This window comes from Podarcis melisellensis, assembly GCF_964234715.1.
Source record: "Podarcis melisellensis genome assembly, chromosome: 7".
NCBI classification, from domain to species: Eukaryota; Metazoa; Chordata; class Lepidosauria; order Squamata; family Lacertidae; genus Podarcis; species Podarcis melisellensis.
This window is the reverse complement of record NC_138539.1, coordinates 33,060,495-33,072,463: the sequence shown is the minus strand read 5'-3', so window position 1 is coordinate 33,072,463 and position 11,969 is coordinate 33,060,495.

Below are 11,969 nucleotides of genomic sequence, written 5' to 3'. Positions count from 1 at the left end.
TTTCACACCCAGTGGTTTTAGTGATGGGATGCAAACAAGGGAGCTCTCCTTTCTCCCCCCCTCCCCCTTGTTTTCTTTGGGTTTTTTTTTTATAAAACATTTTTTAAAACTGTTCTCTGTTTGCTAGACAGTGATTCTCCCATCTGCACCTGTCTTTGTTTGTAAGGTAATACTCCAGAGGCACAGTGCGGTCCAGATGAATAGGTGCCATGAATCTTTGGACGGGAGAAATTTGACATTTTGTATCTTCCAAAGAGTTGGTTGGAAGAGCAGATTCCACATCATGATACCCTGCCAGTCACATACAAAACCAGCATCCCATTACTTTACCTTGCTGTCTGGAATTAAAAAAGCTTGCCACCTGCAACCTTACTTACTAGAGACAATTGCTGGAGTTAATTGCCTCTTCCTGCAGCATTCCCTGCCTATGCAAGTCCCCCTCATAGGTCAATTATGCTTCTATCTGTCAGTCACTATCACCCCAATTAAGCAGCATAAAATATGGCATCATGCCCATATATGTTGTCACTCATCTTTTAGCTACCTCCAGAAGCTACCAGCTGCATTAAGTGAACTGGTGTCTGCGTAGGAGTGAAAAACAACAGTTAGCATCAAATAAAAGAATTCCTGTTCTAACTAGGGTCTTACGTCAGGTGTTTAGTTTTTGAACGTTTAACGGCGCAACAATCTGCAAACAAGTCAATGGATAATGAGGCTCCTGCATACAGCTGAGTGCTTGATTTGGCCTGGGAGCAGGCACTGAGGAGGCAATTTAAGTAAATTGATCTTTGTTGCAATCTGAGATGTACGAATGATTTTTGACTGCAAACCAGCCTCACCTCTGACTTGCAATATCGCTAGTGGATTGTATTGCAAGGATGCTGGATGTTACTGTCTCGCAGCACAGACCTCCAGCTTACAATACTGTAGTAGTATAACAGCCAACCACTCAGCAGGACTGTTGTAGTTTCTGCTATTGAAGCCTGAAGGCATGGAGAAGCTTCTTGGCCGGGTTTGTGCAACCACTTTTGTCTTGGGCCCTTGCCTCTCATGGCTTGTACAATCTTGCAGCTGGATGGGCTAGGAAGATAATCAACACCTCACTTCAAGAAGGAGAGATCCCAGGCTGACAGAAGGCAATGGTACTATGACTGTTTCTAAACAAGCCTTCTTTGGACCCAGAATATCTTAACAATTATAGACCAGATGCAGAGGTCCACTTTATGGGCAAATTTACTGAGAGGGCCATTGCCAACCACATCCAGGTTCTCTTGGGAGGATATAGATTTTATAGATCCATTTCAACTGGGATTCAGACCTGCTTTTGGTATGAAAAGTGCCTTGATCTCCTTGCATAATGATTTCCCTGTTTGGGGAGAGAGATGGGGGGACGTGACTCTGACAGTAGAGGTAGAACATATCCATTGTGGCTTGTAGACATTGATAGCCTTGTAATCTTATTGGAGACTGGAAAACAGTGAAGCCGTTGGACAGATGATAATCACAGTTCAAGTAGGCAGCACAATCAGACAGTTTAGGTCAGTTTTAGGATGTTTGAAATTGTAACTGGCTGTTAAATCCATGTGATGTATTAGCTTTAAACAGGACAGTCAGGCACACACATATGTAAGATTACTCTGGATTTACAGTGCAATTCTACACATGTCTACTCAAAGGTAAATCCCACTTAGGCCAGTGGGACAGGAAACTAGGTACAGGATTGAAGTCTTAGAAAATAATTGCCACCTCTTCCAGGGGATGGTAGGGACAGGAAGAGGCACCCTTCATTTTAACATGTTATTGTACACTGACTCATCATTGCCTAATGTTGATTGGACAAAATGTAAAAACCAAACGGTAGTTGGGTCAGTTTAAGAAGTTTAGAATGATTCACCTGCCAGAATTAAAAACATTTCCTGCATGTCACCAAAGAAATGAATGCCATGTTGCAAAACTAGCTAGATGTTACGCTGCCTTGCCTCCATGAAGAAAAGCTAATGAAAACAGACTAAAATAAACTCTGGGCACATGCATAAACATTTGTTATTTTACAGTTTTGTTCACTTGCAAACCACAGTTCAGAGCCAGTATCGTTGGTTCTTATAACCTAATGGCTACTGGTTTTAATGTCCAGAGTTCCTGTTCTCTGATTCTAATGACTGCATTTCCTGGGAGAAAAGGAATTAAGAAAAAACATGTAAGAAGAGGAAAAGGCCAGTAACTACAGAAAGGCATTGACACAATAAAATGTATTGAATTAGTGAAGGGTACAATCTAGCAAAAAAATACCATTTTAGACAGCAGTCCTATACAGTGGTACCTCAGGATGCGAATGGGATCCGATTTTGAGCCCTGTTCGCATCCTGAACGGAACGTAAGACAAGAACGTAAGTCGTGTTCCACTGCTTCCGCGCATGCGTGTAATGTCATTTTGAGCATCTGCGCATGTGTGAGCGGCGAAACCCGAACGCGCTCAACCTGAAGCACATTCAACTCGAGGTATGATTGTATTGACATACCTTTGGGTAGGTTCCATTTACTGGTAACTCAATGGGACTTATTTCTGAGTAGGCCTGTTTAGGATTGGGCTGCTAAGGCTATAATCTTAAACACACATACTATAGAGTAAATCCATTAAACTAAATAAGGCTTCTGAATAAGCATGTGGGTGATCAACCCACATATTTCAATGGGAGAGATTTAAATCAGTGGTACCCAAGTGCTTAACTGCATCATGCCCAAATCTTAGTGTTTTAATCGTGGTCAATACACCATCCTTGTCAGAATCAGGTTACAAAAACTAATTGCAATCCAGCCACAGTTTATGCATTTTTTAAAACCTACTGATTTTAACAATGCTGCCAAACACAAGTATTATTGGAATTCAGTAGACCAGGTGATAAAAGCCAACTAACTTTTTATGTGTATGCACAGAAACTCTTTGATACTAACCCTTTCTCAGCGAAACAGTGGCTGCTGCGAAGCAAACAGCCTTTTACTTCATAAGTAAGCTATTTAAAAACCAATTCTTGCAGTTGTTTCTTAAAATCCTCTGAGGGGCTTGTTTTCCCCTTCAAATCAGAAACCCTCTCTTGTCCCCAGGTGTGTTTGTTTTGGGGGCAATATGACAAGGTGTATGGATGCTGTACCATCAGCATGCATGTACCCCCATTATGAGCTGGGAGAGAACCCTGGGAAAACAGACAAGCTTTTTCTGAATGCTTGCCAAGAAAGCTTGTAAATACTGAGATGGTTCCAAATTGAGCTGAGGGGAGTTCGCCCATCACTAATTGATTTCAGTGGGAGAAGTTCATCAGGTAATTAAGCAGGCCATAAAAGTTGCCTTTTGTCTAAAAAGCTAACTTGGAACATCATGCGCATCTGTTAATGTGGGAACTGCAAAAGTCCAGTCTGGACTTTGGTCTGCATTGAGTAAAATGGAAGAAGATACCTAAAGTAATAGGTTTTTGGAGCTGGCTGTTGTTCTCTTTGATCTCAGGTGCTGGGGTTACTTGGAGACTACTGTCATCTGCCCCTGTCCCTAGTTGCTTGCATGTACCAGCTCAACTTGCATATCTGTAAACAAATTGATAATATGACAGAACTATAAATCTCCACTGTGCCCTTCTCCCAAAAAGCTTTTCCAGAATTGCCTACCTGGGAAAATGGGAATAAAGATGTATGCAAAATCACAGGAAACCAAGACTAATATTTCCCAAAGGGGATTCATATATATATATATATATATATATATATATATATATATATATATATGCAGGTTTTGGTGTCCTCGGGTGTCTTCCCGTGTAAAAGTTGGGGTGTCTAGGCGACGTTTCGACGAGGTCTCACTCGTCATCTTCAGGCTGGTGCTTTCGGCTTCTTGTTACTGGAACAGAGCAGGATCTCAGTGTTTGAGTTCCTATAAATACTGTTGAGGGGGTGTGGTGTATAGCCTCCAATGTTCTGGGCAGAGAGGAAGTTCCCAGGCTAGTGTGCCTTTTCTTCTTTTGTTCCTTAATTACTTGAGGGATATCTTGAGTGATTTCTTGAAACGTCGCCTAGACACCCCAACTTTTACACGGGAAGACACCCGAGGACACCAAAACCTGCATTCCTGTACCCGTGAAAATCTACGAAAGCAAATATATATATATATATTATTAAGGGTTTTCTTGTTTTACAGTGTAAGTGTAATTAATATTGTAATAATTATTATTAAGGGTTTTCTTGTTTTACAGTGTAAGTGTAATGCCTCGTATTTTTTTTCCCATGTAACATTTTTACAAATCCGTTTCATTTGTTGAGGCATTAGGGGGAGAAGAAAAAAAAAGAAAAAAAGAAAGGGGGGTGGAGGGAGGGGAGATGGATGGGGGTGGGGTCGGGTAGTGGTGTTTCTATTATGCTTAATGTATGTAGAGTTTGGTGTCAGCGTGCTTGCGTTGTTCACTTGTGTTCCTTTGGTGGTGAGAGAGGTTGGGGTTGGCCTAGGGTGTGATTGTTTGTTTGTCCAAAGGGGATTCTTCATGCTCATTCAGCCTGCAGCAAAACACACTAAAACAGTGAAGCCTATTATAGCTCATTCATATTTTCATTTCTAAATAGTCTCTCATTTGGGGTGTTAGAGGAGGGGTAGTACATCTAGTGGGGGACACATTGTGCTACTTCTGGAATAGTTTGTCCACCTTTGATCCCCACCCTGCACTCAGCTCTCACCTGTGGCTCCTACAAGCTGTCAGCATGTGGCAGCAGCCACCAGTGGTGGAGGAAGGGGTGTGTTTTTGCCCCGTCTATCATTATCGGGGGGGCGGGGGGAGGTGTGACAAAATGAGTTTTTTAAAAATGGGCTCACGAAACTTTTTAGGAGTGACATGGTGGCTTAGGCGCCTGCAGGTTCTGTGCTGCCTGAAACGGCAGCATGGGACTTGCCTTTGCCCACTGCCTCTCCCTCAGCTGCCCTACAGCTGAGGGGGAGGCATAGGAGGGGCTCACCCTGCCCCCATGAGCAGCTCACCCCGCCCCCATGGGCTGATTGCCCCGCCTCTAGCTGCAGGACACGCCCCTGCACCAGGCACCCGAGCGGCTAGCTACGCCGCTGGCAGCCACACTGCAGAAATGGCTTTGACTGTCCGGCTAAACCAGGTGAGGGTAGTCAATGGGTCTCAAGCCCTCAGTGAGTTAGGGACTTCCCCTGCATATGAAAACAAGCTCCAGCGGATTGAGTGGATGAGACCAATAATGGGCCCAATGGTCAAGAAGGCAGTTTCTGCGTGTGCTGTAGAGGAAAGTGAAGGGCAAGTGGGACTCGTCAAACTGCCCATGGCAGTTCCCCATTTATTCTTCCTCCTGTGTCAGAACCTGCCAATCCAAAATCAGTCTCAACAGTGCTGAGGGGCTCATGGCAGCTACATAATCAACAGTGTTGCTACCCTACAATACAGAAGATGTCATGAAGCACACATGAAGGTCACTTGGGACTAGTCCTTCAAAAACCCAAGGCGGTTGGGTAAAATTGATAGTAATCCTTTACTTATCCACACCTATTTTGCCTGATAGACAATCCAGGTAGGGAACTTCACTGAATACCCCCTTTCCCTGTCAACAATACCTCATATATTTCTCTGAATTTTCTTTTTAACACTATGCAGTTTCTACACCATCTACTCTTATATTAAAATTATTAGCTCTAGAACTCAGTTTTTGTCACCTCTTAAGTTTGAGAGAATATAAAGAGGTGTTTACAAATAAACCATTTCAGATCAATCAAAATCAATCAAAATCTACAACTCCAAATGCAAAATCAATTTTAGCAGCTTGATTTTCCAACTAAAACTACTAGCTGAAATATATTGTCTTCTCTCTTCCTAAATATTCAACTTGACCAGTGTTTGCTAAATTTCCCCCCACCCAAAGAATCTAAAGTGCAAACATTGTTGCTTTTACAAGTTTATTTTAACATAAATATACCTACCTGTCTAAAGCAGGGATGGGGAACCTGTGCCCCTCCAGATGTTGCTGGATTACAGGTTGTTTGTTTGTTTAATTAAAGTTATATCCCTCCCTTCTTTGTAAGATCTCAGGACAGTTCGATGACACTGCAACTGCTGCAATTCCCACTAAATTTATGTAATCCACACCCTCAGTCAACAACAGTCTCAATGCTTTCCCCCTATAAGCTTACCCTATATGGGGATAATCCAATAAATTCAGAAAAATTGGGCTCCAAACCAATCCACTCTGGGTTCCTGGTGATTTGTTTCTGTTTCTGGAGGGATGAATCAGTGTTCACTTTCTGATACTCCCCTTTCCACACCCACTACTTTTTCAGTGTTTTCATTTCTTTTCCTGCCATGCTCATAACTATATCTGGCGCACTCCTGAACGGAGGAGCGTAGCCTTAAATTTATACATTTCACTTGATTCTGCACAAAACCAGAAACCTGCCCAAACCACATTGAAAAGTGTGTTCTGAGAATTTACAGTTGTCTGAGTGCTTCTGCATACTTCCTGGGTGTTGTTATTGTGTTTAAACATGGTGCGTTTGCCCTGTCAGTGCTTAATTGGGCATAATAGAGTTAACAAACTAGGAGGTGTCAATAAACACACAAAAATAATGCTTACTGGTATATATGCTCCTCATATATAAATTCAAATATATGTGGGTGTGAACTACAGTACTCTGGTTTCATTCGAGTGGGGCAAGGGAGTAGATTAGCAACCAAATAAGGCTGCATCCCCGCTTCACCTTGGAGCTCACTGAGTGACCTTGGGGCCATCATCAGTTCTCAGCATCACCTACCAAGGTGAGATATAAATGTGATAAGAATGAATTAATACATTAATTATTCTTTCAGCAACAGCTGCTTCTCCCCACAAGGGTTTAAAAGAGCTTTCCCTCACTGAAGGCCATCCTTCAAGTGGAAGGCTTGAAAATATATTCCCCAGACAACAAAAACAGCATCACTTCACAATCTCAACCACTTTATATACACCTCATACTTACTTTTATAATACACATATAAACAACCCACCGTTCCTTTGGCCCCAGAGGTGGCAAACCTTTTTCGAGACTATACTTTATACTTCAGACGGGGGCTTATGTAACAGGAATGGGCCTCTAAACTAGGGGTGAGCATGGAAGTATATGAAGAGAGGATGTGCTGCCCTCTAGATGTCCACTCACCACATTCCTGTTTGTATATATCTAATCCTCTGCAGGGCCAAGAGCAGGGAAAACCAGCTCTACCAGTCCTGAAGCAGCCACAACTGTTGAGCTGGTATTGTGAAGCAACAAAACCCCTCATCACTCCCCCAGCAACCTGTTTTGAAGTTGTATTTTAAATATACTTTAAAAAAAATTAAAAGAAGACATTTTGATTGTTTCAACATACACTTTTCGGACTTCAGGGTGGCTTACTTACCGTAGTTTTGCTCCTCTCCTTTTTATCCTCACAACAACCCTGTGAGGTAGGCTAGGCTGAGAGCGAGTGACTGGCCAAAGATTTCCCAGTGGGCTTTGTGGCTTGGATAACTCAGTTTGTCAGAGCATGATGCTGATAACCCCAAGGCTGCAGGTTCAATCCCCATATGGGACAACTGTGTATTCCTGCATTACTGAGAGCCAGTGTGGTGTTGAGAGCCAGTGTGGTGTAGTGGTTAAGAGCGGTAGACTCGTGATCTGGTGAACTGGGTCTCTGCTCCTCTACATGCAGCTGCTGGGTGACCTTGGGCTAGTCACACTTCCTTGAAGTCTCTCAGCCCCACTCACCTCACAGAGTGTTTGTTGTGGGGGAGGAAGGGAAAGGAGAATGTTAGCTGCTTTGAGACTCCTTCGGGTAGCGATAAAGTGGGATATCAAATACAAACTCTTCTTGCAGGAAGTTGGAGTAGATGATCCTCAGGGTACCTTCCAACTCTACAATTCTATGATTCTGTGAGATTCGAATCACTTAGGCCTCCCAGATCTTAGTCCAAAACTTTAACCACTATACAACACTGTCATTTGTTGTTGTTGTTTTTTACACCACACTGTCAGTTTGAAGAATAAAGAAAGGGGGGAAGCTTCATTGAAGTGGGCAGGCTGGAGCTGTGGTGGGGTGAAATAGTGAAGCAATTGATGGCAAGTACTTTCCCCCAATGTCTTATGCAGGTGGGGGAAGCTGAGCTCACTAGAGGGCAGGACAAAACCACAGAATAAGTATGAGACTCTTAATCTCAGGGTAGTGAGCCCCATGGTGGGCAAAAGATCCCTGCATTGCAGATGGTTGGACAAGATGACCCTTGTGGCCCCTTCTAACTCTATAATTCTACAAGTCTAAGTACTGTTTGGAGTTAGGTCTATAACACGGGTCCCCAACCTGTGGCCCATAGGCCGGAAGCGGGCTATAGAGGCCGTTTAACCGGCCCATGAGCTGCCTCTGAACCAGGCTGCCCACTCGGTGAGTCCCTGCACGCTGCGCTAAACCAGCACAGCGTGGTCCGGGGACTCTCTTTCGCGGCTCTGGAAATCACTTCTGCGCCTGCCCAGATGCCAGAAATCGCTTCTTCACATGTCTGTAGCATCAGAAATCGGTTCTGTGCATGCCCAGACGCCAAAAAGTGCTTCTGCGCAGGCCCGCTTTTGGGCATCTGGGCATGTGCAGAAGCAATTTCCGGCATTGCGCTGCGCCCGCCTGGCCCATGAAGGATTGCGGGAGTGATCCGGCCCATGCCTGGTTAGCCTTGCCAACCCCTGGCCTATAATATACCGGTACTCAATATCAGTGTTGCTGGACTACTATATCATTCAAGCTGGCTGGGGTTGATGAGAGTTCTACAGTGGTACCTCAGGTTAAGTACTTAATTCGTTCTGGAGGTCCATACTTAACCTGAAACTATTCTTCACCTGAAGCACCATTTTAGCTAATGGGGCCTCCTGCTGCTGCTGCGCTGCCGGAGCACGATTTCTGTTCTCATCCTGAAGCAAAGTTCTTAACCCGAGGTACTATTTCTGCGTTAGCGGAGTCTGTAACCTGAAGCGTATGTAACCTGAAGCATATGTAACATGAGGTACCACTGTATATGCATCCTAGACATTAGGGACAAATGTCATAGATTAGCTGTCAGACCTGAAATATGGTTGCCAGCAGTGCTTTATTTCTGTGAAAAAAGGTGCCGGTATTCACCGTGCCCCCCCATCCCACCAATGTTTGCCTGCTTGCATCCCTGCCACCTTCCTGCCTCTGCCACTTACCCGCCTGCCCACCCCTTGCTCCACCCTCCTCCTCCTCATCTGCTGCTTCCACTGGCAGCAGGCACAGCCTTCTGCAGTCGCTTTAGAGCAACCCTTTTACTTCCTTCCTTCCAGGAATTTGCCTCATGACCATAAGAGGGTCATTCCTAAGCGCCTCTGCTCTGGTATAACCTTTTTAAGATCAGCCAGGACCTTCCTGGAAGGTGCTTTGGTGATAATAAAAGGGTTGTGCCAGAGCACTCCCAGGAGGCTGTACAGTGGTGGTGGCAGGCAAGGAAAAAACAATTGGTGGGACGGTGTAGCAGCGTGTACCGCCTCAAGAAAAAGCGTTGGTTGTCGACATAGTTCAGCAACAACAAGAATAACATTTCAGAGTGAGACTCCAACCTGAAACCAATGAGTTTCATTAGCAAATCTGAAACTTGGACTGGGAGAGGCCAGCTCCTTACAAAAAGTAATCTCCCTCTTTAGATGCTTATTTACACTAATATATTCATGTTGCTTTTCTAATTCATAATCAGTAGCTTCTTGATGAGACTGGATCACACCCACACTGACTGAACGCTTCTGCCATTTGGTTGGATCTTGTCTTACATTGTGCTCTTCAGAATAATGCAGCGTGTCTGCTGTTCCTTGCAAACTCCTTAGAAAAAAAAAGAGCCCATGTTTCTCTGACATTTCCCCATCTAGTAAAGTGGCTTCTGCCACAATTAATGTGTTAGTTTTAAAGATTCAACAAGACTCCTGTTGCTTTTGCTGCAACAGATTGACACGGCTCTCCTCTGGATATTGTGTTCTACCGCTTCTCCACCCAATTACTATGATGAATTCAAAATGCAGGTTTGGAGGTGCTCTCCTGTGTCTAGGATCATTCAGCATTCTTGTTTGCAACCTTCTTGCTTTAGTCTCACAAACCATCTGCACACACTGTATCAGCAGTCTTGAGGGGAAACCCAAGTTTTGCAGAAGTACAGTGGTATCTCTGGTTACGAACGCTTCAGGTTACGAGCTCCGCTAACCCAGAAGTAGTTGCAAACTCTGCCCCAGGATGCGAACGGAAATCGGTGCTGGATGCACGCATGCAGCGGGAGCCCCATTAGCAAAAGCGCGCCTCAGGATAGGAATGGTTTCAGTTCATCACCAGAGGCACCACTTGTGGCGTTCACACAGGGTCCCCCAATCGTCTCACGGACTATTGACCCGTACACCACTAATCCACTGCCACCAACCAGGTCCTCCCTGGTAAAATCACTTCAGTCTCAGTCAGGTTCTCAATTAATAAAGAAGAGTGTATTTTATTTCAGACACAAACAAACTTTTACGGCATTCCCAATGTTGTTGCTCTTTACTTTCTTAGTCTTATTTTTCTCTCTCTATCTCTTCTACCTCCCCACACTCAAGAACCCACTGCCCTAACTGTCTCTCTATTACCAACTGCCTTTTCCAACCAGCCAACCCACTAAAACCAACCAGCTATCCACCAACAACTCCCAACCAACTCCTCCCAGAACTGGTTTTATAGTCCCACTGACTCCACCCCCCTGGGTCCTGTCTGTGCAACCTATTTAACTAATTCCCCTCCAGCACTCTCTCATATATGTTAATGTCACACCACTGTATAACAAAATAATTTTTTAAAGGAAAAATAAACTAAGAGGCAAAACCCTGAAAACAGCCTGAAGAGAATTGAACATGGACTCATAGAATTGTAGAGCCGGAAGGGACCCACAATTTTTTGCCCTACATGGAGCTCAAACCCGTGACTCTGAGACATGGGCGTAGCCAGGATTTTTGTTAGGGAGGGCAGGCTTTTTGGTGGGGGAGGGGTAGGCCTTTTGGTGGGGGGGCAGAACCTCTGTTTGCTATGTATTTTTATTGATTTGGGAGGCAGTTGCCCCCCCTGCACTACACCCATGCTCTGAGATTAATAGTCTCATGCTCTACCAACTGCGCTACCATGCTGCAGTGTGACTGCTGGAGATGGGTGGGGGGAAACCGGGAAGGACAAGGGAATAAAGTGGCTAAAATCCTGAATTAGAAGCAATCCACGCTGCACCATTTTAGTGCAGTGGCCCAACTTGTCCTGGTTAATAGACATTGATAGACTTGTCTGTCTTGATTAGTTTCTTTGGATGACTGAAATTCTGGTGTTATGAGCAGGAGGGAAACCAAATTTATCTTCCCCCACTTTCTTCACACCCTGCATTATTTTATAGGTTGTGTGTGTGTGTGTGAGAGAGAGAGAGAGAGAGAGAGATTGCAGATTCACTTTTAATCCTGAAATGATAACCTTACAGTGCTTCATAATAAGCTGATCACCTACATTCCCCCTGGAACTAAACTCCTGACCCCCCTCTAGTGTTACAAAATTGAACTGTAATATCTATATATGGAACCTGCTACTAGATTGTGGCTTGATTTAACAAAATACTCAAAACAAAACCCATCCTGGATAAGTACAGCACAATAGTACTTCTGATGCATATTTCTATCATCTGTATTGTTCTGGGGGGGGGGAATCGAGCTCATAATTCTCGTACAATGAATATTATGAAGCAGATATGTACCCATTCTTTTTATGTATGCAGCTTTAAAAATTATCCACATTTCCCCAAAATGTTGCAAAGTCCCATTCCACAGACATCCTGAAACAAAAACCAATTTCTGCTGGGTTGCTGTGTCTTTCAAAATTCCAAGTAAGTGATAGAATTAACTTTTAATGACATCTGTTGAATGAGGA